This window comes from Bacillus rossius, chromosome 14 (genome assembly GCF_032445375.1).
Source record: "Bacillus rossius redtenbacheri isolate Brsri chromosome 14, Brsri_v3, whole genome shotgun sequence".
In the NCBI taxonomy this organism is placed as follows: Eukaryota; Metazoa; Arthropoda; class Insecta; order Phasmatodea; family Bacillidae; genus Bacillus; species Bacillus rossius.
The window spans coordinates 32,195,401-32,220,253 of record NC_086341.1 but is presented as its reverse complement, the minus strand read 5'-3'; the positions used below and the strand labels follow the sequence as shown (position 1 = coordinate 32,220,253).

General features: G+C 36.2%; 1 protein-coding gene across 1 annotated transcript in view; it reads right to left on the bottom strand.

Annotated features, from left to right (window-relative positions):
- Positions 1-24,853, bottom strand: part of LOC134538761 (leucine-rich repeat-containing protein 24-like) — a 182,483-nt gene that overhangs the window by 23,425 nt on the left and 134,205 nt on the right. The window lies entirely within an intron of this gene.

Below are 24,853 nucleotides of genomic sequence, written 5' to 3'. Positions count from 1 at the left end.
AACTTTTTTAATACTATGGCGCCAAACGGTAGCCACTTCTAAACTCACGCCAGCACATTTACGGTACAAAAGTAGGTTTCAAGTCTGTTTGTAGTTTGAGTTTTCTTGGCTTGAAGGTTTTAACCGCGTCAAAAGTGAAAAATCAGGGTAAGATTCTCCTACTAGGTTTGTTAACCCTGATGATGGTGACTGCCACGTCGACAGAAATACTTGTGAACTCTTCACATTTGACGCGGCTGAAATCCACAAGCCACAAAACCTCAGACAACGGCCGCGATAGCCTACGCTCCTTATGAACTGTCTAGAGTCAATGACATCTTCTGAGATCTTGTCTTAAAAAAGTCTGTAACAAACCAGTAGATCTGCGCCAATTCGACCACGTTTCAATGCACTGCTCGGCGAAGCTGCCAACAATTTAACTTGGCCTTCCGTGGTGATCTGAGGATTCAAACACCACTTTTAGCCCTGTTGTCGTGGGTTCAACTCTCACTTCAGGGTTGTTCGTTTTTAGATGAAATCCAAGTTAAAACACGAAATAAACCTGGCAACGCAAACTTACCTCCATTGTGCCTCTAAATAGGATGGTTAAATTCCATTAAAATGTGCTCAAAATAATATTTTTATATAAATGTCACTGTACAAACTTGCGTGATGGGAGAGATTGGGCCCGTTATATAGTTGATTTAAACAAGTAGTATAGCTGCCGAATAAAAAATGGAAATAACGGGAAAAAAAACCTGAAAAAGATTTTGAGTACTACCGAAATAACTAAAGACTGAAAAAAAAAAAAACTTTTAGTACCTAACAGTCATAAAATAATATTGTTACGATTTATATAGGTAGAATTGGTATTATAAGGAATATACCAATTTAGTTTTATTTATTACTAACATTTGTCATACGCTCATCCCTTTTACCCCTTATGATATACTTACGATTATACGTTTGAATTGTCAAAGAAGTGTTACTTCTATCACATTTACTAGGTTACACGCGCTAATTTTTTCACTAGTTGATTCTTAGGTGGACTTACCATATTAACACGCTCGTAGGCTCATAATAATAATAATAATAATAATATCTAATCATTCGGTGTGTGATTTAGTTTAACAAATAATAAATCGTGACAAATAATCGCTCTGTCAAAATAACGCGTGAAAATATTATACCAGCAAAAAATATTTAGTTACACGTCAAAAACAATAATATAACACTGTTTAACAATTACCAGAAGTAATTAAAATAATACGCACTTAGAAGAACAAAATTTTCTTGCGAATATGGCCCGTCGTGCGGTGCACAACAATAATAGGCTCAAACCCTGTTGTGCTGGCCTCTGCCCAAAGACTCCCTTACCAGATGCCAGCAATACGGATGACGTTAGGCATAAACAGGTCCCTACCACCGAAATCCGCCTATCCCTGCAGCATGGCAGGGTTAAAGCTAAGCCGCACCCCACCACGTTCAGACGGCTCAGGGAAAAGGGTCTGGGAATTATCTGCACCGTATGCAACTTTTTAGAGTCAGAAATATTTTCACCAAACAATGTTTTACTAAAACCGTTGCCTTCAAATTCGGACTTGTGATTTTACTCCCATCACGCCCAAAGAAGTTTCACTTCAAGAAGTTTAAACTAATACCGTGCGTGGAATGTTAATTGTTTTAATTTTTACTTAGTAAAAATATGGTTGTTATCTAAAAAAAAAATAATACCGTGAGGTAGTAATGTGCCGTTTAGTTTACGCGTCGCGTATCGGCGGATATGTTGTCGTTTATTCATTCGACGACAGAACATTATCAATGCCTATGAATGCATTTCAGTATGTAGGCCTATATGTAGCCTGTTGACTGAATCCGTGGCACTATAACTCAATGATAAGGTGATATTTGCATAACTACAAAATCAGTCAATTAGAAAGCTTTATCACATCTAACCTATACATAATATAAAAATTAAATTAAAATTTAATTTATTATAATCAATCTTAGCTTCAATATTTAATAAACTAATTTTCATTATGGTGTTAGTATTTCAACAATGAGTAATATTTATTGAAATGTAAAGTAAGTAATAATTTTGTTAACTATTGTTATTTATTTACTTCTATTTTAATTAAATTTCTAATAAATACACATAATTAAAATTCTTAAATACTTAAAAAAGCATAGAAAAAAAAAACCGTGATCTGTCATCATATTATTATATTATATAAATCATTTTACTGAGTAATAGGTTACTAGGTAATATTACAAATATTTTTTGAAAATAAATTTCATCGAAGTTGATTCACTTTTCAAAACGTGCTAAAATGTTAATTACAATTGTTTTATTTTAATAATAGAGGTCCATAAATATTAATATAAAATTTTAAGGTGTGATTATTTCAACAGAAAGTAATATTTATGTATTGCTAATTAATAATTATTGAGTAATCAATAATTATTGATATACTGAGTAGTTATTTTTAAGTGAGTAATAATTTTGTTAATTCAGGTTTATTCTTTACCTCTTTTTTTTTTTCTCTCTCTCTCTCTGCCATTTTACCCCTTACGATATATTACGAGTCAAGGGTTGAATTGATAAATACGTTTTACTTCTTTCAGGTGTAGCTACTGAGTTACACGCGCTTTTTTTTAATTTTTGTATAGGCCAATTGCATTTAAACGACTGAAATACGTAAAATATTAGGCCGTATGTAATATTATTTTAAGCTATTAAGCAAGAAAACCTTTTGTGTGATAACTTATTAAAAGTATCCTACTGTTTTGTTTCTTGCTGATTATTAGTGACCTAAAAATTGTGTTTTAAAGGTTTACTAGTTACCGCAACATATTATATCACTAAAGAATCATTATCGAAAACACGACCAAATTACCTGCTATGTTTCTGTCTAAACGTTTTAATCAGGGCGAACCCTTAAAAATATTTTATAGCAAGTAGAAAAAGCTTAAGGTTGCATGTTATAGAAGGGACTACAGTTTTCTTAGAAAAATTTCTTGTATGATTATAATGTATCCTGGGTCAACTCAACGTTTACCTATTTACAGCGAACATCAAGATTACTCGGTAGCACAGTCGGCCCTGATCTCGCGAGGTGAGCGGACATGTGCTACGCGACAGGTATCGCGCTTTGTCTCTCGCACTGTGAGTTTAAGAACGGGTTAAGTGTCGTGCGGCCGGACACGTAGCATACGCTAAGAAACTTCAAGTACTTCGACGTATCATCATGGAAACACGCAAGCATACGCCGCGTACTCATACTCTACGGGTTCAAGTGTCACACCAAGCCACGCGCGGTGGACCTGCTACGATGGTTGGACGAGGTGCTCGGCCTTCAAGACGACGAGTTAATTGCTGTACAGGCTGAATGGCGTCAAAGATGCATCTTTGTCAATCTAAGGTCTATGCTGCAATGCGAACGTATTATCAGAGACACCGGCGGAACGTCCCAGACCCACACAGCTAATGGTGAGACCATACCTTGCTCTGAACAACTAGAAATCGATTTGCGTAATGAAAATTTCAGTAGAATTAGCTAACGAACAGATTGTGTACTCTCTCACAACGTATGGGAAAATTCCCTCAGGAAACGACGAACTGTGGTGTGTTTACCGTAAATTTAAAGTTAAGACAGGGGTCCGCACTGTGAAAATGGAACTCTATAAACACATCCCCTCACTGATGACAGTCGATGGGCATCAAGGCTTTGTGGTCTACGATGGCCAAACATCAACGTGCAGCAACTGTTCTCAGGCGGGCCACCACCACGCGGCCTGCCCCACTTTGCCGCGCGAGTGGGCGGTAGCGCCACTCACGTGGGCACAGAGACTACAGGGCAGCGCACAGAGCAGTCGCTATACAGAGGCGCACGAGACACGGGACAGACCCACCACGTCTGACGTCTCACTGAAGATGCCGGTTCAAACATCGACTTTGGACGATAGGATGAAACGGACACATGAGACAGTCATATTAAACAACTTAACTTCCGCAAACGCAACACAACCTTCCGGACAAACAGAATATCTGCGCCATCAAAGTTTCATATAAATTCCAAGCTCTACACTGCGTTGTACGTGCACAAGCTATAGACGTATTATTTCTGCAATAATGTACCTACCATAGCTCAGCTTCCATATTTTGATCAATACAATGTCTACTTCAACATTGGCACTCATGGTAGAGGCACTATTATTGTCACGAATAAGCACTTAGAGCTTACACACATCAGGAGAATGCATCCGGAAGAATAATCGCTGGCATGCTCGTAACGCTGAACTCTTTAGGTGAGTCCGGACGAAGAATTATCGGACAGTGCATCAATGTTTATGCTTCATCAGGTGCCCAACACCGATCGGAGCGGCAAGAATTTTTTAGAACGGAAATTCGTCCATCTATTTGACGACACTGGTATTATTTTAGGTGGAATTTCAATTGCATAATTAAACACACTGACCACATTGGTGGCCAGTATCCAATAAACACCGCACTGCAAGAACTTGTTACAGCAATGGAGGTAGAATACATTGTAGATATCCTCCACATACCAACACCAATTTACACGTTCTATGCATATTAATATACCACTAGCTGACACTTAAACAAGTTCTAAGTGTCACGAACACAGCGGCATATTGCCTGAACTTATGATGTGGTACCGGTGGCGGTGACTGATCATGCCATGGTAGTATGCACAATGGCAGCCCCGAATGTTTCACCAACGCCAGGACGGAATTATTGGAGCCTATAGACACGATTACTCAAACAGAAGTGGACGATGATTTCCGAAGGCGCTGGCAACAATGGTTGTGGTACAATCAACGATATGCGGACGCGGTAGAGTGTGGGAAAACTGTGTCAAACGGGGCATTACCAAACTGGTTAAATACCACGACGCACGATGTCGACGGGAAAAAACTCTGTTATTTTCTTGTACGAAAGGGCGCTGAAATAACTAACGTGAGGGAGAAATCCTGTCGACTGAAGGAAAAACTACTGGCCATACACCGAGTTAACATGGAAAGTGGTCTCATCTTCAATAACACCCAGAGTGCGCTTAAAAAATAATGGCTTAGCTTAGTATTTACTTCCTCGTGAGGGAGCGGAAGATGCGGACCTAAAGGCACATAAGTACTATACCGAATGAGGGCAGTACAGTAATTAGGGATTCAGCCGCGATCCTCGAAGCATTTACGAGAACGTACTATGAACTTTATGCCAAACACATAATTGATTTTGATGCAGGAACACGATTTCTCGATATATACGACAGCAGCCTCGATGACATAGCACAGTATGGACTGGTGGCAGAACGAACGGAGGAAGAAATCACTCACATCGTCCGTCGAGCTCCGAAAACAAAATCCCTTGGTGTATATGATATACCAAATGAATTTTACCAGCATTATTGGCCGATAATTCAAGGTAAATTCTAAAAAATTGCTCCAAAAGTCATCAATGAGGACGCCTGGGACACATACAACCAGAGGGAATTATTGTTCTCCTTCCTAAGGTGAGATCACTCATTATAGGCCTGTTACTATTCTTTGTGCTGACTACAAATTAATTGCATGGGTGTATGCTAATCGAATTAAAACAGTGCTTTTGGATGTAATTGGACCTGATAAACACTGTGCGGTGCAGGGAACGTCCATTACACATGCCACCACCGCACTTCGGGATGTTCAAATACTGGCACAGAAAACACCGGGTTCTGTAGCTCTACTGAACAGTGATCTTAAGAAGGCCTTTGACAGGTGAATTGGATGTTCTTGGACACGGTGCTTGAGCACCTATGCTTCCCACCAACGCTCTTGGCAACATTAGGTACATTCTGTGGGGATATAACTTCGAGGATGTCTATCAACGGCAGATGTGGTGACAAATTCCCGATCCTGTCATCGGTTAGACAAGGGTGACTGTTCTTGATGGCACTTTTTGTAATATAAATTGAGCCCATTATCAGGAAGTTAAACGCCACTCTCTCAGGCCTGAGTATTAATGGGAACCAATTAACATGCATTAGCTACGCAGACAATGTTACAATTATTGTGCGCAATGTGTTGGAAATCTTTATATATATATATTTCTTGTGTGCGTGTGTATGTCACTGAACTCCTCCTAGACGGCTGGACCGATTTTGATGAAATTTTGTATGTGAGTTCACGGGGATTCGAGGATGGTTTAAATTCACAATTGGATATTTTATCTCTATTCTGAGTTAAGAAAAACTAAAAAAATACGCTTTAAAAGCAAAAATTGCAACGCATTATTAGAAGCCATTAAGTTTTGCTATTGTAAGGAACTAAGTAGAGAGTAAGGAAAAAATAAAGATCCTGACAGTTTATAGTGTCACCATATTTGTTTCAATTTTCAATACCCTTTTTGTATATTACAATTTAAATTGCAGAAAAAAATCATGTTTCATAGCCACACAAATAGTGAGGATGGTTTAGATTCACAATTGGATATTTTATCTCGATTCTGAGTTAAGAAAAACTAAAAAAACACGCTTTAAAAGCAAAAATTGAAACGAATTATTAGAAGCCATTAAGTTTTGCTATTGTAAGGAACTAAGTAGAGAGTAAGAAAAAAATAAAGATCCTGACAGTTTATGGTGTTGCCATATTTCTTTCAATTTTCAATACCCTTTTTGTATATTACAATTTAAATTGCAGAAAAAAATCATGTTTCATAGCCACACAAATAGTGAGTGTGTGTCATTTCTCTATGTCCACGAGGTCTCGCCGCGTCAATTTTCTCCTTGGAGTGAACCCGTCCGCTTAATTAAATAAACAGCTTTTATTGTTGAATGATTTCATGATTTATTTAATGAAAATATTCTCTCATAAAAAAAATTAGTTAGATAGACATTCAATAGGTGTCTTTCTCTCACTCTCTCTCTCTCTCTGAAATGTATGTAGCTTGCTCGCGGGTCAGTAATACAGATAATCTTTACATTCTAGCTCAAGACGGAAAAAACAGTAAATGTGGTTTACAAAGACATTTTATGAAGTGTCTTCCCGTCATTACATTTGAAAGTAGAAACATATTTACTCAAAATTTAGGTAGTAACATATTTTTATTGCAAAGACTGAAATAGAGGTGAGAAAAATTATCATTTGTGAACATAAGAAAACTACTACAACTGTATCAACTGTTATATTATAATGTTTAAATTTCTAAATGGTGCAAGATAATACAAATTTCCATGCGGAAAAAGTCGCGGGCAGCAGATACGTATAGTTATAGGTGTGGGGCTATGCATGCTGATTTTTCATATACTGCATGGATGCGAACATGTAAGAATAATCTATCTATCTTACTATAATAAAACAGTAATTTTTCTGTCTGTCTGTTTGTACGCGATTTTGATAAAATTTGTGTGTGAGTTCACGGGGATTCGAGTATGGTTTAGATTTACAATTGGATATTTTATCTCGATTCTGAGTTAAGAAAAACTAAAAAAAAACACGCTTTAAAAGGAAAAAAAAACTAAGCATTGTTGATAATTAGCCTCCATGGCAACGGGCTTTTGCATTGTTGTTGCCTTCTGCGTGACCATGGGAAAGGTTTTTGGTAACGGCAGTGGCGTGCCCAAGAGGAGGGGTATGTATAATGAGAAGATACAAAATGTCCAGCGTAGAAATACTTACCGCCATATCCATATCTCACAAAAAGTACATTTGGGCAGGACAATGTCTGTCGGGTCCGCTAGAAAGATATATAGAGAGATAGAGATATAAATAGAAAGATAGAGAGAGTTATATAGATATACATAGAGAGATAGAGAATTAGAGATATAAAGAGAGATGCTTAGTATACGTTTAAAAAATTACAAAAAAAAATTGATTGAGGCATTGCAACGCATGCCGGGCATTATCTAGTAACATATAAATTGAGCCCATTATCAGGAAGTTAAACGCCACTCTCTCAGGCCTGAGTAATAATGGGAACCAATTAACATGCATTAGCTACGCAGACAATGTCACAATTATTGTGTGCAATGTGTTGGAAATAACATATGTTCACAATATAATATCCAAGCTACGCAGGCTAAATGCATTGTCTGAAAAACGCACATCCTCAACTTTAAAACAGAATCCGATGTGATCGCTCCACCGCATCCCTTCCAACCCACGGATGCGATAAGAACTCTTGGGATAATTCTTAACAGCAACATAGAGTAGACAATTCAAGAGAATTGGGATAAAGTTTCTCAAAAGGTACATGGCAGCCTGCTCGAATCCCATTCCAAAATCTCGACATTATTCAGAGAATATTCATTATCAACACCTACTCACTGTCACAGTTATGGTACATGGTGCAGGTGTTCCCAATTCCAGCATCAATAGCGGCTCGCATCAGGCAGTATGTAGGTTTGTTTACTTGGAAAGGTATATTTTCAACAACTAACGATTCCTGCCGTCAAATGAGGTCTAGGAATCATTGAACACGAGCAGAAAGCTAGAGCTCTATCCAGAAGTTCATCATACAGCATGTCTTAAAGGGTGGACATTTATCAGCTCTGTACACAGAAGCATGGGATGCTATAGGGAGGCTTCCATGGCACTACAGGACAGTCGCTGAGCATCTGAGGACCACATTTTCAGAATTCTCAGATGGAACGAATGTGTCAACTTGTTTCCTCTATTATTTTCATCGAAGAACAACAACAACAACAACAACAACCGTACCGAGAATCCAGATCAAGGTCCTATCATTGCATTGGACGCAAATATGGAAAAATATCGTGGACTCGGAACTACTTACTCATCTCTACGCTGCAGCTTTTGCTTTCGAAAACGACCTGAAAATTCCACCAAATATCCCAGGAAATGAATCACGCTAACCCAGGACGACCAGTGTGAACTCTGTGGCTATCTGACACTGCTATATTTCGCGTGTATGACTGCTCTTTCTCGCGCCCGTTTTGGGAGTGATGTCAACAAACACTTGCAAGACTTCTAGGCATACCACAGAGAGGCGTGTGTGCAGACAGGATATGCTATCTTGACATAATGTTTCCGACCGTGAAGAGGAGGGTTGCCATGTGGCTCATGACCAACTTGATTGCTTTCATACTCAAAATGCCAGTGCCATATCTACTGCGGGACTTCGTCGCTCAGTTATGACGTGACAGGTGGTTAATGGTCAAAAAAAACACCTTAAGAAGACGATATGGACGTTACCTTTTCTTTTTATGAAAACATTAATGGTAGAACATGTTGTTTTGTTGGTATAAGAGTATGTAACCCATTTGTAATACCCTTCTTCGAAACTTAGTTCTGTTATGTGAATGTACCAGCAATAATCTTCTCAATAAACAAACACACAAAAAGTGACTGCGCATTAGGGCGTCATGTTCGCATGACAAAGAGACCTAGAATTGTACAATTATCTTCCTTTTTTTGCGAAAAATTTATGATAAACATGTTTATACCTTATGTGGGTCTGAGCCAATCTCTATACATCTACACATTCACGGAATTACCACGTCCTTTCGTCCTTTCGTGAAAACTGTGACATATTTAAATGTTCTGTTTCCATACCCTAGTTTGTATTTTACACTATCGTAAAATAATCCCATATTAAATTATTACCATATATTGCACTTTACCTATGCAATACTGTGCAGAAACAGGTGTGTTGAATCCAAGCAAGTGTTTTAATTCAATCAATAACATTAACTGGAAATTCTAATAATAAACTATTACTGACTAGTAAATAGGTGAACTACACTATCACTCTGTGTTAAGGATTCGTTCTCACACGTCATGCTTGTTATTTTATTTTCTTGTCATAAATATTACTTGAGGGCTTTTTCTGTACATGTATCTACATCTCAATTTTTCTTAACATATATTTACTAAATGGGATCTTATAGCAATGAAAAACACGCTAGCATTCATAACTATTATTACTGGCCCAATTTGCAGCCCTAAAATAACGTGTAGTTAATATCTGGTGAAAACATCTGTGACCGAACAACAAATGTAAGAGTGCTAATGGAGTATATTTTACAATAAAATCGCCTAATTAAAAGTAATTACCCAGAAAATAAACCACTCGGTGTATTCGAATAGCCTTATAGTAATAAATTTCATACAATAAATTACAAACAACAAGCAGTGAATAAATATACGATGAACTCTACGAAACAACTATTTCAAGTAGAACAATTTAAACCAATTTACTATCAAATTTATCTGAATAGTGACGTATGCTTTAAAATTTTCCTGCTATGTTGTTATTCGCGTCTTTACACAGGTATGAATTCCAAGCTAATAAGAATAATTTCCAAGTGCATTATAGGTGGGGGTTAATCGAAATAATTGTGAAATTTCGTTACAAGACTAATTAAAACATTGTTGTTTAACTTTCGTTAGGTTTTTCTACGCCTTAAGATAAGAAAAATATAATTGGAAATATTGCCAAGTTAAAAGTGTCATCAGTTTACATTTGCAGCTTATTAAATTAACGACCACTTAGTCACCTGAAAGTGAAAAGGAGCAGTTTTGTAAAAAAAAATTAAAAGACATAAAAATTAATACTCTGAAATATTGAAATCAACTATAAAACTTTCATTTTCAAACTTATATGTCTACATTAGTTTCGATAAATGTAACGTCAGAATGGTTAGAAATAGAAAAAGAGGTAAATGGAGGGGGCATGTATACGGAGTATGTTAAACTGAATGTAGGATATTACGTGGCAAAGATATGCACACACCTTGAAGAGACATAGCCTCAAAGAATACAGGTGGCTCCGATCCATTTGTGTAAAAACCGAATCGGTGCTAATAAATCTGAAGTGAAGGCGTGTTTGGTATCGAAAACGCGACCTCTACTAATTGAGTGAACTCCGAGGATCCTACCGTGTTTGAAGTACTGCACATTGGAAAATGCATTAAAAATATTACATTTGTGGCCTTTTTATAATTTTTGTTAAAAATAATATAAATGTCCTGCGGCAAGTTCTGTTAGGCTGAACAAAATATTTCGGAAAAGGATGAGAAGAGAAGTGGCAGGCAGGCAGGCACATTTAACTGGTTTATGACCTCTATAAATGTACACAGGGCGTGCAGTTTACGACCCACTGTATAGCTACGAAGCATAATGTTTATGTTAAAAGCCCCTGCGCCATGTAACTTGTCCTAAATTTAAAGGTTCTCAAAATCAAGTACCAGTGGTAACCATTCCTCAAATTGTCAGTTGCAGAGCAATACATGAAGGTTTTTTTTTTTTACAATCACTATGCTCCCTTTTGAGAACCGTCAAATTGGAGACAAGCTACATGACACTCAGTATACTTGGAATTGAAATATCTCTTGTTTTGCTACGAGTAACGGCGACACTCACCTAACGAAGTGCTCGAGCTTTTGAAATTAATGCACTTTTTTTAGAAATTAAATAAACATATTGAGTGAGAACTTTAGCACAACTATCTGCAAAATTCAGTCTCTTTTCAACATTTTAAGGATCTACTCAATAATTTGAATTAAGTTTCAATATTTTTTAACAGGAAATTCTTTATGAAAGAACCCTTAAAAGACTTAAAATAAAATAATCTTACGCAACAAAATAATGAGTGAACACGGATTCATGCGATATTAGTTTAAATTTTTTAAGTCATCTGTTTATTTAACTATCTCTGTGACGAATTTATTGTTCTCTTTAATAGACAAAATTAATGGTTAAAATTAATAAATAGTTCCAGTTATTTTATATATTAATTTATTTAGGATAGTTTACAAATTGTCATATTTTAAAAGGCTATAATAAATATTAACCACTTGTTTTAACAATGATAATAGTATAAAACACCAATACAGTAAGAAATATATGAAACGTAAAGAATAGAACTGTAGAATAAACACTGATCCTTATAATTACTTAAAATATTTACTTTGCGACTGGGTATCTGCTATTATTTGTAAGCCAGTGCTCCAATAAAAATTGTAAAAGTTTATAACCTAGATTGCGGCCAAATAAATTTGCGTATTTTCCGAGAGTAGAGCAATGAGCTGAATATCATCAGAGAATATTTCACGGAGACCGCGCTATCTGTTTGTCTACTACATTTTGGACTGCATTATTTCCAGTGAGTGACAAATAGTGCAACCGTTCAGAAGTGGACAGCTCATGGCGTAGAGGGGGTAGGAGAATAAAGTAAAGAGTCAGACTGTTCGGAACATTTGCTTGGTTTTCGTTGCCATTGTGAACAACATCCATTGGGTTCTTTATAGTTTATTTTTTATATTAATACATTATTGCATATTTTAATTCATCTATCAATTTGATTACGGAGGTGTGAAGTCTAATTCTAATGTGGCCAAGCACATAAATCCCCCCCCCCCCTTACGGGCCGGCAAAACGTCAACCAACGCCAGCATTTCTGCACCGGACTGTACCCGCGCAGGAGTGTACCCAGAACCGTATGCACCCGTCTTTCGACTGTGACGTCATCACCCTCGATGTCTCCGGCACGGGCTAATTACCATCCTCGCTCCTTCCCGTGCTAATTGCGCCGGAGGAGAAGTGCCCCTCCCCCACTTTCCCACTAAGAGTAATGAGACCTCACGAGACACCGCGAAACACGAAGGCTACACTCGACACACACACTTCCCGAGAGCACTGCTGTAGTCCGTGTCCCGAATTTGGGCAGTGCTTATGAGTGCTGCCAATGGTCTACGTAAATGCTGTTCTCTCAACGGTGTCTGTCAACAAATTAATGAGGTTGCCAGTGCTCATAAATCTTCTATACCTGTAAACCAGTATCGTGACTGACTGACTGACTGACTGACTGAGAGACAACGCGCAGCTTAAACCGGCACACCTGGAGTTATGAAAGTTGGAGGAAATATTCCTAGAGTACCACAGAGATGCACTAAGGAGGTATTTTTTTTTTAAATTCCATCCCTAAAGTAGTGAAAATACAGTTTGTATGAGAAACCTTTTATTTAGTTACGATGATGAAATTTTTTGTAAATAAACTCTTCAAAATAAAATAACACGTGTTTCATTATTTTCGAAAATTCATCTTCTAAACGGATGAACGGGGGAGACAAATACCACTCACTGACTCACATACCAACGAATTCTCCGGAACTATACGACTTACAGGCTTCACATTTGTCATCATGAGTATTCATTTAGCTGTATAGACATCCGTTAAGAAGGTATTTTACGAAAATCAACTCCCAAACGGTGTTTCGGGGGCATTTATAAACAAAATTTCACGTTTTTATTTAAAAAAAAGTTTTAATAATTTTAATGGGACGATCAAGATCCAAAATTCCCGTTTTTAAAGTACATTTCCTACAGACTTGAAACATGGAAATGATGTTCCTTATGTTACATAGCCATTAACTGAGGATGAGGCTTTCCTAAATTAGCTGTCAGTGGCTTAGCCCGGGCAAAACACGTACATACTTCAACTTATATATATATATATATATATATATATATGTATACATACACACGTGTGTGTATATAATACGCACACCCGACTACACTTAGAAAAAAATTTCAATATATCAACTATCAATAGGCTATTTATTTTTCATTATGTGCATAATATAGTTAAAATGCCCCACGTAGCTTGAATAGATTAATAGCAGTCACTGACAAACTTACATTCGTAAGTGTTAATTGCATGAAAAACTACTTGTTTTAGTGTAAATAACCGAAAAAAGAAAATAAATATTATAATAATACAATCTTTTCTTTTAAAAAAAGTTTTTTTGGCAGTTATAAATGTGCATTTACAGATTATTCGCAACCTATTTCCATGAATCATTTACTTCGAGCTCATGAAGTCAATCAATCCCCATTTATAAATAGAGAGAAATAATTTTCAACGGCTGCTGTATAGTGTAAATACAGACTATCGTCACATACCTGCTACAGGGAACAACCAAAAGTCCCTCAAAAGGATGTCTGAAAGGAAAAGTGACTCGTCCTTTTACGAAAATCTGCTATTCGGAAGGTTAACAAAATTTTCTGCTATTGATTGAGACGCACTTCCCACTCGTGTTATATCTGGAAATGGCTGTGTGTAGCCGGAGCTTTGGTATCACTGCGTGCTCCAGAGTTCCCAACGGTAGCCTATGGCTTGAAAATAAAATTAATGGGAGGAAATAAATACCTTGACGAACCTGTCGGACGAGATCAAGTTGAAAAGCTGCGCGAATTCCGAGAACGTTAAACAACACCAGGCGTCACGATTGTGACCTCGTATGAGAAAGAGGCCGACAGATCAGAGAGAGAAGGTGATGGAACTTGATAGCCAAGTGCCACCGAACATCTGATCCCCGCATTACGGCTGAGGCCTCATACTAGTAGAACTTACGTCACAGGGCAAGGAAAAGAGTGGCAAAGGAATTCGAAGTAGAGAAAGTGTACAAAAAACATTCAATTTTTTCTATAGCTAGTATAGGTTAATTTTTGACAAGAAATTGAAATTTTTATATAACATTTGAATATGTAAATAATATAATTAAATTGGAACAAGTAAAATAATGATTTTCAATGGTTTTTCCATAGTGTTATTCTTCAACAGCCTCATTTAAGTAGAGAATATATGTTTGGAATAATGGCTGGTCCAGGCTGTTGCTGTTGGAATATATCTATAGTAGATAAGTATAGTATGTTTGCGGACACCGGCTGAAGGCTTGGGATTCGGGGAAACACGGCAGCCATCTGTAATTACGTCACTTCCGGCAGGCTTCTTTGTTTACACCACTTCTGGCAGCCATCTTGGATTCTGTCATTTTGTTTTCTAGAACATTACGCCAATTTGAATTATGACATCACATCCAGCATGTTGAAAATCCATTATAACAATGCTATATCATTTGGGGAATTAATAATTATATAAAAAATTATCAATAAAATTATAATCGAAAAAAAAAACATGATTTCATCAACGAACACCCCACTGCTGTGCGTTTCACTTTTTGTTACGTCGCATTAAAATCGAACGCCCCATTCCTGTGAGTTGCACTTTTCGTTATGATGACATAAATATCGAACAACCCACTCATGTATGTTGTACTTTTCGTTACAACCACAATATTGAAAAAATATTTGTCATCAAAATAAAAAATAAATAAACAATAAAATTATACACACATTGTCTTCTGGAAGCAGCTATCTTGTTAAGTAGAGTCCACCATCTTGATTTAATCTGATAGATATCACCATTGAATGTTGTTATAAACTTATAGACCAAAAAATCCACAAATCCATAGTCATTTTGTTTCTGAACGTGGCTGTGACCACCTTAAAGACATAATATGTAATTTTTATATGCATTGTCTGAGATAATTGTTTTAATATATCAAATTAATCGTCTCTTCGTTGCGGATGCGACGGTCATAGTAAAAATACTCAATAACCTTTCTTCCAACACATTATTTTATTTACTCCATCATAGTCGTCACAGGATCTGAATTTTTTCACAATCCTAACCCACAAGTAAGTATCTCTTCTAAGCACGATCATGTTTGCGTATTCCTTTTCAAATGTCTCATGGAAGCAGATATTTTAATGTTTGCGTATATAAATTTATATTTCACTTTTCTAAGCAGGAAAAGGTTTGCATACTAGTGTTTAAATTAGCTGCATGGAAGCAGCTTTTTTTTTGTTTGTGTATATATCCATTTTACTAGAATTTTTAATGAAAGAAAAAAAAACACACGTGGCCTTAATTGTACACGATAAATTTACGATACAAATAAATATGACGATTAACATTTGTATAATATTATATGTGCTCCCTCTTCACGAGAGACCATATCTGACACAACATTTTAGGTTTCAAATTGATGTCTGATCGCTATAGTTTATATGATGCAGTTACAACACTCACCTCAAACATTACCTACCGCCTCTGATAGATGCACTTCATATCACATGAAAATCGTATTATCTTAAATTTGTGACAAGAATTATATAGAAATAAAATATTAAAAAAATATTTAAAACTATTTAATTTAAAAATTCACGCCCACATCTTCACACCATCTTCTCCCCTCGCTAACACAATACCATTTAGAGGATGTTACCTATCCCCGTTACAATAGCCCGCTCCGCAGTAGTTTCCATACTAGCCATCAAATACTCTGTACACACAACTATTCGCGCACATAGCTCCAAAGTCGATAGTTCGGGATACGTGCCTAATATCCTTCCCACCATAGTAGCAATAACCTCCTCAGTCAGGGTAAAGGTGTTTACAGGTACATCTGCAATATCTTCCCTGGACTCTGCGTCCATCGCAAGAGTCTTTTTCTGGTCGCTAGCCTCCTCCCAGTTCGCATAACACTCCTCAAAAATCTCCTTATAACTTGTACGACACATCTTACTAACTCTGTAGATAACTACGAATGATACGTCCTATGGGTGCAATGGTTCAAATGTCCCCATCCATCTATCATTTCTATTCCAGTCCTGTGCATGCATGCCAAGCACACGCAATACTGACGCACGACCTTTGATGTCAGCAGAACTACCCCCTCTCCCTCACACTGACACATCCCAGCCGAAATAGGTGCGTCATTTAGACCTGTCGCCACACGTCCCCAGCTTCCTAATATAATTTTAAGCACCCTCAACGAGCATCCCAGCCCCGTAATCATTGAAAAGTTTCAAACAGTACAGGAATAAATTTTTTTTTGTACTTTCATTTCATAACATTAGAATTTACAACATTACAATACGATAGAATTTTGTAACACCAGAACTTCCTTTGTGTGTTCCGTACATTGAAAGCAGACTACATATTGTTGTGATGGCATCAACTATGCAGAAATGTCATTTATGCCTTGATACCTTTAGAGCAGATAAGAACTGCTACCGGCATGAACATCAGTGCGCTGACAACCTTTAGCATGACCTCCAGCTGTAGCAGGATGATTGCTCGCAGCGATAAGATGCTCAACATCTTAAAACATGTACTGGTGCTGTCCTCACGATTTCAACCACCCAGTGTTACTTCTGCTACAAGAACTTTGCCTATGCTACTGATGCCAGACATCATGAGAAGATGGCTTGCGGTCTCAACCCTAGCCATGAAGTGCATTCATGTGAAAACTGTGCTTAAAGAGTTCGATAGGGTTGGCAAGTTGAAAGTTTATACCAAAATGTGCAAAGAACCTGCTCCACCATCGACCAAGAAGCAGAGATTGGCGACGCTCAGTTTGCGGTTATACCTAAGCCAAGCACCAATTCTAATGAAATAAAAGTATTTTAAGTGAATTAAATTTCAATTATTAAATGCTTATAAAATGTAACAAAATAAATCAAAGGAAAGAAATGAAATGTGTGTATATGTTACCTAACTGTACATCTTAATGTGAAATAACCGAAATAATCTGCAACGATACAAATGAAAATGAAATACAACCACATAAACCAAAATGAATCGAAACCTTGTTTACCAAACAAAATGACTTGATACAATACAAATGAAATGATTTGTACCCAAATGTAATTGAATAAATGAAATTAAGTAAATTTACTTGAAACAGCATCAAAAGAACCTAATTGTAATGAAATAACAAAGGTGGGTACCGGAGCAGGTTTGGTCAATGTCCACAGCTTCATCATTGCCGAGGTGTGGTTCCGTGGAAAATTGAAGATTTATGTGGCAGAAAATAACACCATTTCTGCCGAGGACTTATGTATGTACTTGGATTCAATTAAGGCTAAACTAATAAGCCAACTTGTAGAGGAGATTGGAGAGAATGGTGGTCCGCCCAAGTTTAACAACGTGCTTTCGTTGAACTATGAAAAGCCAGTGGATACAAGTGAAGACAAGAGTTCCTTTAAAGCAATGTTTGTTCTACTCTTTGCAGTTCGTGAGGTAGAGAATGTTATTACTGAATACATCTTTAAGATATGTATAGATGAAGAATACTAATTGTGGAAGGGGTCTGGATGGTCTTTGTCTGGTGTTAAGTGGCTACATCTACACATTAACAAACTTGATCCACTTCGAGCTAGCGCCTACATATAACTATCTACTTGCACCAAACAAAAATATGCGGTAGTCAATCTGTAAAAACTTGGATGAGCACTTACGTTTTATGTGTGCTATCCTGGTCAAGTTTAAATAGGGTGAGCATCTGAGCTTGTTAATCAACACTACCATGCTTTACAGAGGAATTTAAACTTCACTAACATCAAGTTTCCTACTCCACTTCGTCAGATACCATTGTTTGAGAAACAGAATACTGGTGCCTTCATAAAAGAATCGATGAAAACCATATGATTTTACTTCTGATTTTGGTCTTTAAATATGCGGATTTTGTGGATTAGTGTTTGAAATATGCGAATTAATGTTTAAAATATGTGACTTGGGTGTGACCATTAGTCAAATAAACGTCGATATTCGTATAGGGGTATGGTTCTGAGTTAAAACATTGATTTTATATAATGTGCTTCCAGTTTTTCTTGAGTCATATATCTTTCATTGAGTTTTTTATATTGGGATTGGAATACATTGAGAGATATCCATATGTTTTGTGAATTCCTGACACGAAATAATAAATAACACATTTTAATCGGGTAGTACTTGAATGAAAATATCCATTTTTCATTCGATAACTATGTTAAGTACAACTGAGAAACACTTACTTGTAAAATGATTCTCATCCTCCTTGAGGTCTAGCAAAGCCCTCTATCTGTAAAACAAGGCTGATTAATGATAAGAAGTGTGTGTCTATAAAATCAAGGAAGTTAAATGAAAGCATAATATTAGATGAATATATTTATCACGAGAAATGTGAATTTGTTGAATCTAACAGTACTATCCCAGGTCTTATTAATTATTTGGAACTAAAAGTTAACGAAGAAAGTAGCATCTTTATGGGAAATTAAAAAAAAAAACATTTAAAACACGTTCTAGTCGCCTCCATGAAATTGAGAACACTGTAGAACCGCCTGAAGCTGAAAAAGGTCAATGACTGCGATAAAGCACCTGAAGCACCACAAGAAGGAATACTATGATAAAGAACTTGAAGCTCACAAGATCGAAGACTGTGATAAAGTGCTGAGACTAAAATGATGGAAATGACTCATTAAAATAAATTATTCTGATCAGGCTTATGACGGTCAGTAGGGGATGACATTTTTAATGAATTTAAGATGGTAGCAGCCCAAGAAATTTATTTCACTACATGGAAATATTCTACTTACCTCGCAAAAGTGATGAAAATTAATCCAATACAAAACAATGGTACGTACAATAATAACTTGTTTTGTTTGAATGTGTTTAAAAGTGAAAACAAATTTATATTGTGGATAAAAAAAAGTTTTTTTATTTAGTGTAATCTAATTTCTAGTTAACGCTGGGTACTCGTGGTAACTTAAAAATGTAAAAATCGTATTTAATGACTAACAAAATGGACAGTAATAATGTCTTTCCAGCAATCGTGACGAGTTCGTGCAACATTGTAACAGAAATCATTTGGAGCCAAATGCGGATGGAGACATTGTAGCCAGGTTGAGCTAGATCCTACCGTTTCCTTTCGTATTTTAGCGAATGTATCCTAGTGATCATATCCTACCAAGTTGAATGTTTGTCCAAAAGTGTGTCTTTTTCATTAAATGTTCTTAGTCAAGTCTACAGTCAGGGACTGAATATTTAATGGTTCAAAGCTCCTTGGTCTTGTAGTAAGCATAACGAACATATTTTAGGGATAGTGTAAAGTAGAGTGCAAAACCAGTTTTTCAGAATCATTTCTTAGGTACTTAACTCCTGGTACTGATTATTAAATGCAATCAAGGGACTTGCATTACAACTTTTCCTTCATTTCTCCACCATGTTATATTGTTACCGCTCAAATCTCACAGTAGCCCTTATGCACGACCAGAATACTGCGCTCCATTTCAAACCTTGCGCTTAGAGGCGATACCGCGCTGAAGCACCAGCGAGCGTCGCACTTATCATCCCGCTTCACTAACAAACTAGATACCGGAGTAAAACAAGCCCCTGCACCAAACATATATATATGTGTATATATATATTAAACTTTACATTAAAATATTTTGGCATGCAAAAATATATCTAGTTCGCAATCCTGCGTCAGTGCTAGCATTGCCAAATGGCACTTACCTATTTTACAAGTCCGAAGGTTTGAACTCATTTAATTTTTTGTGAGGTATGCTGGTCACTGCATGTAAATAAAATATTTTCTATCCGTTTAAAAGGCGTGCAAATATACACAGTACATAAATGAGAAGTGATATATAGTTACGTAAATAAATAAGTGTTTTGTTAATGTAAATAATTGTACCCCGTTTGACTTATCGCTTTACTTTTCAATATTAGATGTCTTTTCGTAAATATTTCATTGAGAAGGGACGGAACGCTCTCTGGATACACACTTGTCATCAGTCACCACTAAGAGGAAATTGACAAAGTTGAGAACAAAATTGGGAAGATAAAATGTTTTCTGCGGTCATGAAGATAGTTTACTCTAGAACTGCTACAGCTCGAAATTCGAAATTAATAGCCGATACGAGGCATACAAAATATTTCTAAGTTTTTTATTTTAGAAACGCCTTTTTCAATATTTTTCAAATGAAAAATAAAAGTATTGTTAAAGGTTAATTGGCGGTTTTTTATACAGTTTTTATCAAATGTATTTTTTTTGTCTGATATACTGGCAAAGTTCGTAAGGGGAAAAAAGAAAGAAATTTAACCTCGGGTAACCCATCATTTTGCTTGTTTCGTTTTATTTCGAGTTAATTATTTATGTTTCATAACAGATTATTTATACTCGATGGGTTCAAAGGCTGACGTAAAAACATGCCGTTAAAAAAACATCTGCCGACAAAACTTTTTTGCTTAGTTCCACAGAACTAAGAGATTGAAAAATGGAAACTAGTTTACAAAACAAGACCGGACATTGGCCTGCTGTCTTTTATCACAACTGCGGGAAGCGTAAACAAGAAGTTTCAAGTATGTCGCGTGCGGGCTGCAAATCGAAAACTCAAGCAGTGTTTTGCGGAAGCTTTCGTGAAACTTCACAGCATGAATCATTTCACTCCGATCTATCGAGTTGTGACATAGTATGGTATAGAAATTTTTAGTATCCCGCTAACTTGATTTTATTTAAGTTTTAGGTTTTGGTTGTAAAACGTTCTTTATGGAAATTTTCTTACCGAGTGGCTAGACTGATCCAACTGTTTTAAATGTTGAATTACTTCAGTAAATTAACTGCACATAAACTAAACATTGCAGAACTGTTAGTGAAGAATCAAAATATTATTTATTTAGGTGAAACTTCAATAACTGTTTGTGTACAGGCTGCGACAGCAAATAAAGATTTTTATCAAAGCCTGCACAAATCATTTCTTCGTAGCACAATGGCTTTAATCACTTCTTTGGTATAAACCTTTATGTAACAACACGTTTTCATTATTTTTTTTAGTGTTTAATAATTAAGTAGTATTTTGGCCTGCTGTAAACTTGCAGAGTGACTCGAATTAGACTCGTTGTGTGAGCTTGACTCAAGTTTAGTTTATGTTCAAGTTTGATAATTATGACTCAAAAACTTGCATTCAAATGCTTTAAATAAGCCAGAATGAGGCTAGAAAAGTTAACTTGTAACTGCAAACTTAATTTAAGCTTATGTTAGCTTGACTTAAGCTTATGCTCGCTTGTTTCAATGTGGATGCGTGGAGAATAGTATAGATTTAAAAACTTGAATCAAGCTTGCAAGCTTGTATCTTAATATGCTTTTACAGATCGTGAAACAGCTGTTGAGGCTGTGACGATTAAAACTGAACCGTGACAATTAAAACTGAACCCAAAACAGCTGACAAATTTAACACAGAACATGTGACATATCTCTACCTCTCTTTTTCCTCGCCAGTTTTCCCACCTGTTGATTACGTGAGTTCACTCGCATCGCTGAGATTGAATCTCTCCATGGACTTCCTTCAACTTTCTGCTGTCAGCACCTGAGATCACTCACGTTTACTTAATAGGAATGGATAGAAACCTAAATAAGTTTATTGTTTCATTTGAATAGATTTAGCTTTGTTAAAACATTCAAAATAATTTTGGGGAATTTATGAAGTTAATAATGACTACACACTTAGAAATTACAGTAAATTTATGGAATTTTCAATTAAGTATTCACCTCAAATAAACGAAAAGTTCTTCGTTATATTAAATAACTGATTTTTCATAGAAACTACACCGTATTCTGTCTTCCGAGTTCTGTTTTTCAAGTAAACACTCGCGTAGTAGAAATAAAAACGTTTTTGCAGGAGTCTAAGAATTTTTCGAATGTTTTGCCAGAATAACAAGATTATTTTCATGGATTTATGTTTAAAGTACCCGTATATTTACGAAGATAACGGTAAATTTACGAAGATACCTCGATAATTTGTAACCTGAATTTTTCAGAATTTTAACGTGAAAAAATTTATGTGAAGTTATTAATGAAGTTTCGGGAGTAAAAATAATTTAAATAATATTACAAATGGACACTAGGTTATTAGCTTTGTAAATCTCTCATGAACATAAGCCTCTTCAATTTTTAGCGATAAAAACTTTTATGACAGAAAAACGTTTGAAATCATATTGGAATGGCGTCGTTCTTTTCCTATCTCTTTTTTGTAGCGAGGCTGCTGAGAAAGGCTAAGGAATTTTCCTCCAGCGATCGGGTTCGAAGCCATGCTTCCTGCAGGCAATAGCTTATGTTCACAGGAAAGTAAGGCGATCATTAGCCTAAACCTACAGGGATGGCATTAAAACCTATCGAAACTAAATGAAAAAGAAATGTTTAAATGCTCAAACATAATCTATTTGTTATGTATGAATGTAAAACGACATGTTTCCAGAGTTTGAGCACCATACCGGAAATTTGGAAATTTTCGTTACCCGAAGAAGGTAAGATAAGATCGAATTTCAAATAATACTTCAGGTTCACAATCAGAGCTATTCAATTCAAAACAGTGAAGTAGGCCTATAGAACATTGTATTCAATATGTACTTAATCTATTAAATTATGTTACAAAGAGGACAAAAATATTTTAGTTTTAGTTTTAAACAATGGATATGAGTGATAATATTTCAAAGAGACGGTAAGTTTTTGTTTGTAATGGTTACACTCAAGAAATACTGGACCCATTTCAAGAACTATTTGACTGTTGCTTGATTAATTTACATGGACATGTGCCATGTATTAATATATATATATAATATAGCTAGAGGCCTATACTTTTACAAGAAAAAATCAGATCACTCTTTAGACTGCAATGAGGTATGTCTGCTACAGCGATCTTTTATTGGCGAACGTCTGCCAGAAAGTCATTGCCCTATTTGGTCGGACCGTCCAGGACGCGTTTGCTTCCGCACTGGACGGCTGTGATTGGTGGGCTGATAGTAGACATGTGCTTGAAATAAACCCAGCCAACAACGAAACACAGACAATTTTACAAAGTTTTAACACACACTAAACACTAAAGAAAGTTTCGGAAAAAATAAATGGCAATAAATATAGCGACGTTTGTAACATGCTAAGTTTATTAATATAATAATATTATGCGTTCGTTATACATATCAAAATTTGTAAATAAAAACGACTAAAGATTTACAAACAAAACATTAGATATAAAGATTTAAGTACAAAGATTACCCAGTGCATAAGAATGGTTTGCAAAAAAAAATGCTAATTGAAATCGTCAACGAAAAGAACCACAGATTGTGATAAATATTTGAAGTGTGTCTAATTTTATCTTAAAAAGAGAACATATGCTAATATTTTCTAATTGTTTCAAAGGGGATTCGTTACTATCTAACTGGTATCGATGTTAACATTCTCGATTATTGATTTAGCACTTAAGGTGCCCTACCCGGGCACACATACGTTGTGCAGAACTTCAAAGGGAACCACGCAATTTAAAAACTTCTGAAGATATAATAGTGGTTTATGCTAACGAAACGCAACTAAAAAAGCTCCGAGGGCTTGTGGTTAGTTCTTTTTACCATATTTAGTAATTAAACTGTATCTTTAGGAAAGTGGAAAGGGCTGAAACGCGTGTTTTTAATACATATTCTTGAAAGGAACAGAGGACTTGTGTTATACTTATCTTCATCTCCTTGCCATGTAATGTAATGGTTACCGCTCGAATCTCATGGTTTCCCTATGCACGACGAGAAGATTGCGCGCCTCACAGCCCTTGGGTTTTAGAGGTGGCACCGCGCTAGAAGCACCAGCGAGAGTCGCACTTATCATGCCATCTCACTAACACAGATACGTTCCTGACTGAGTGGGTCCTTAATATGTAGTCGATAATTATGTTTTTAGAGACGATGAGTCGGTGATGAGACAAGGACTGAGCTTTGGCGGAAACAATGTGAACAACCCGATAAATTTCACAAGCCCACGGCAACGTCCGTCACGTTTCCACCTCTTGCGAAATTCCTAGGTTTGAAGCCGTCAGGGGACGTTTGGTCCGACCTTTCAACCACCGGGGCCTTAAATTAAAATTTGTATTAGAATAAAATATGTTTTGTTATAGGCAAACATAACCTCGACTTACAGCCAAGATGGGCATTAATCTCACTGCCTGTACTGCTAAATATTTCATTTAATATTTTTTTTCTAAACGCTTCACACGTTTTTTGTGTATTCGGGAAAATATTAGTGAACTTGTACCGCGATATTCATAACTATGTGTTTGTGAGACCGTAGAACTAATGCCGTGTGAAAACAATATGTTTTTTTTTTTAAAAGGAATCTACTGAAATGTTCTACAAGAATATGGTTACATATTTGAATTTTAATTCAATATTCAATAGTCATGTACTATTTTGGAAGTTAATTAT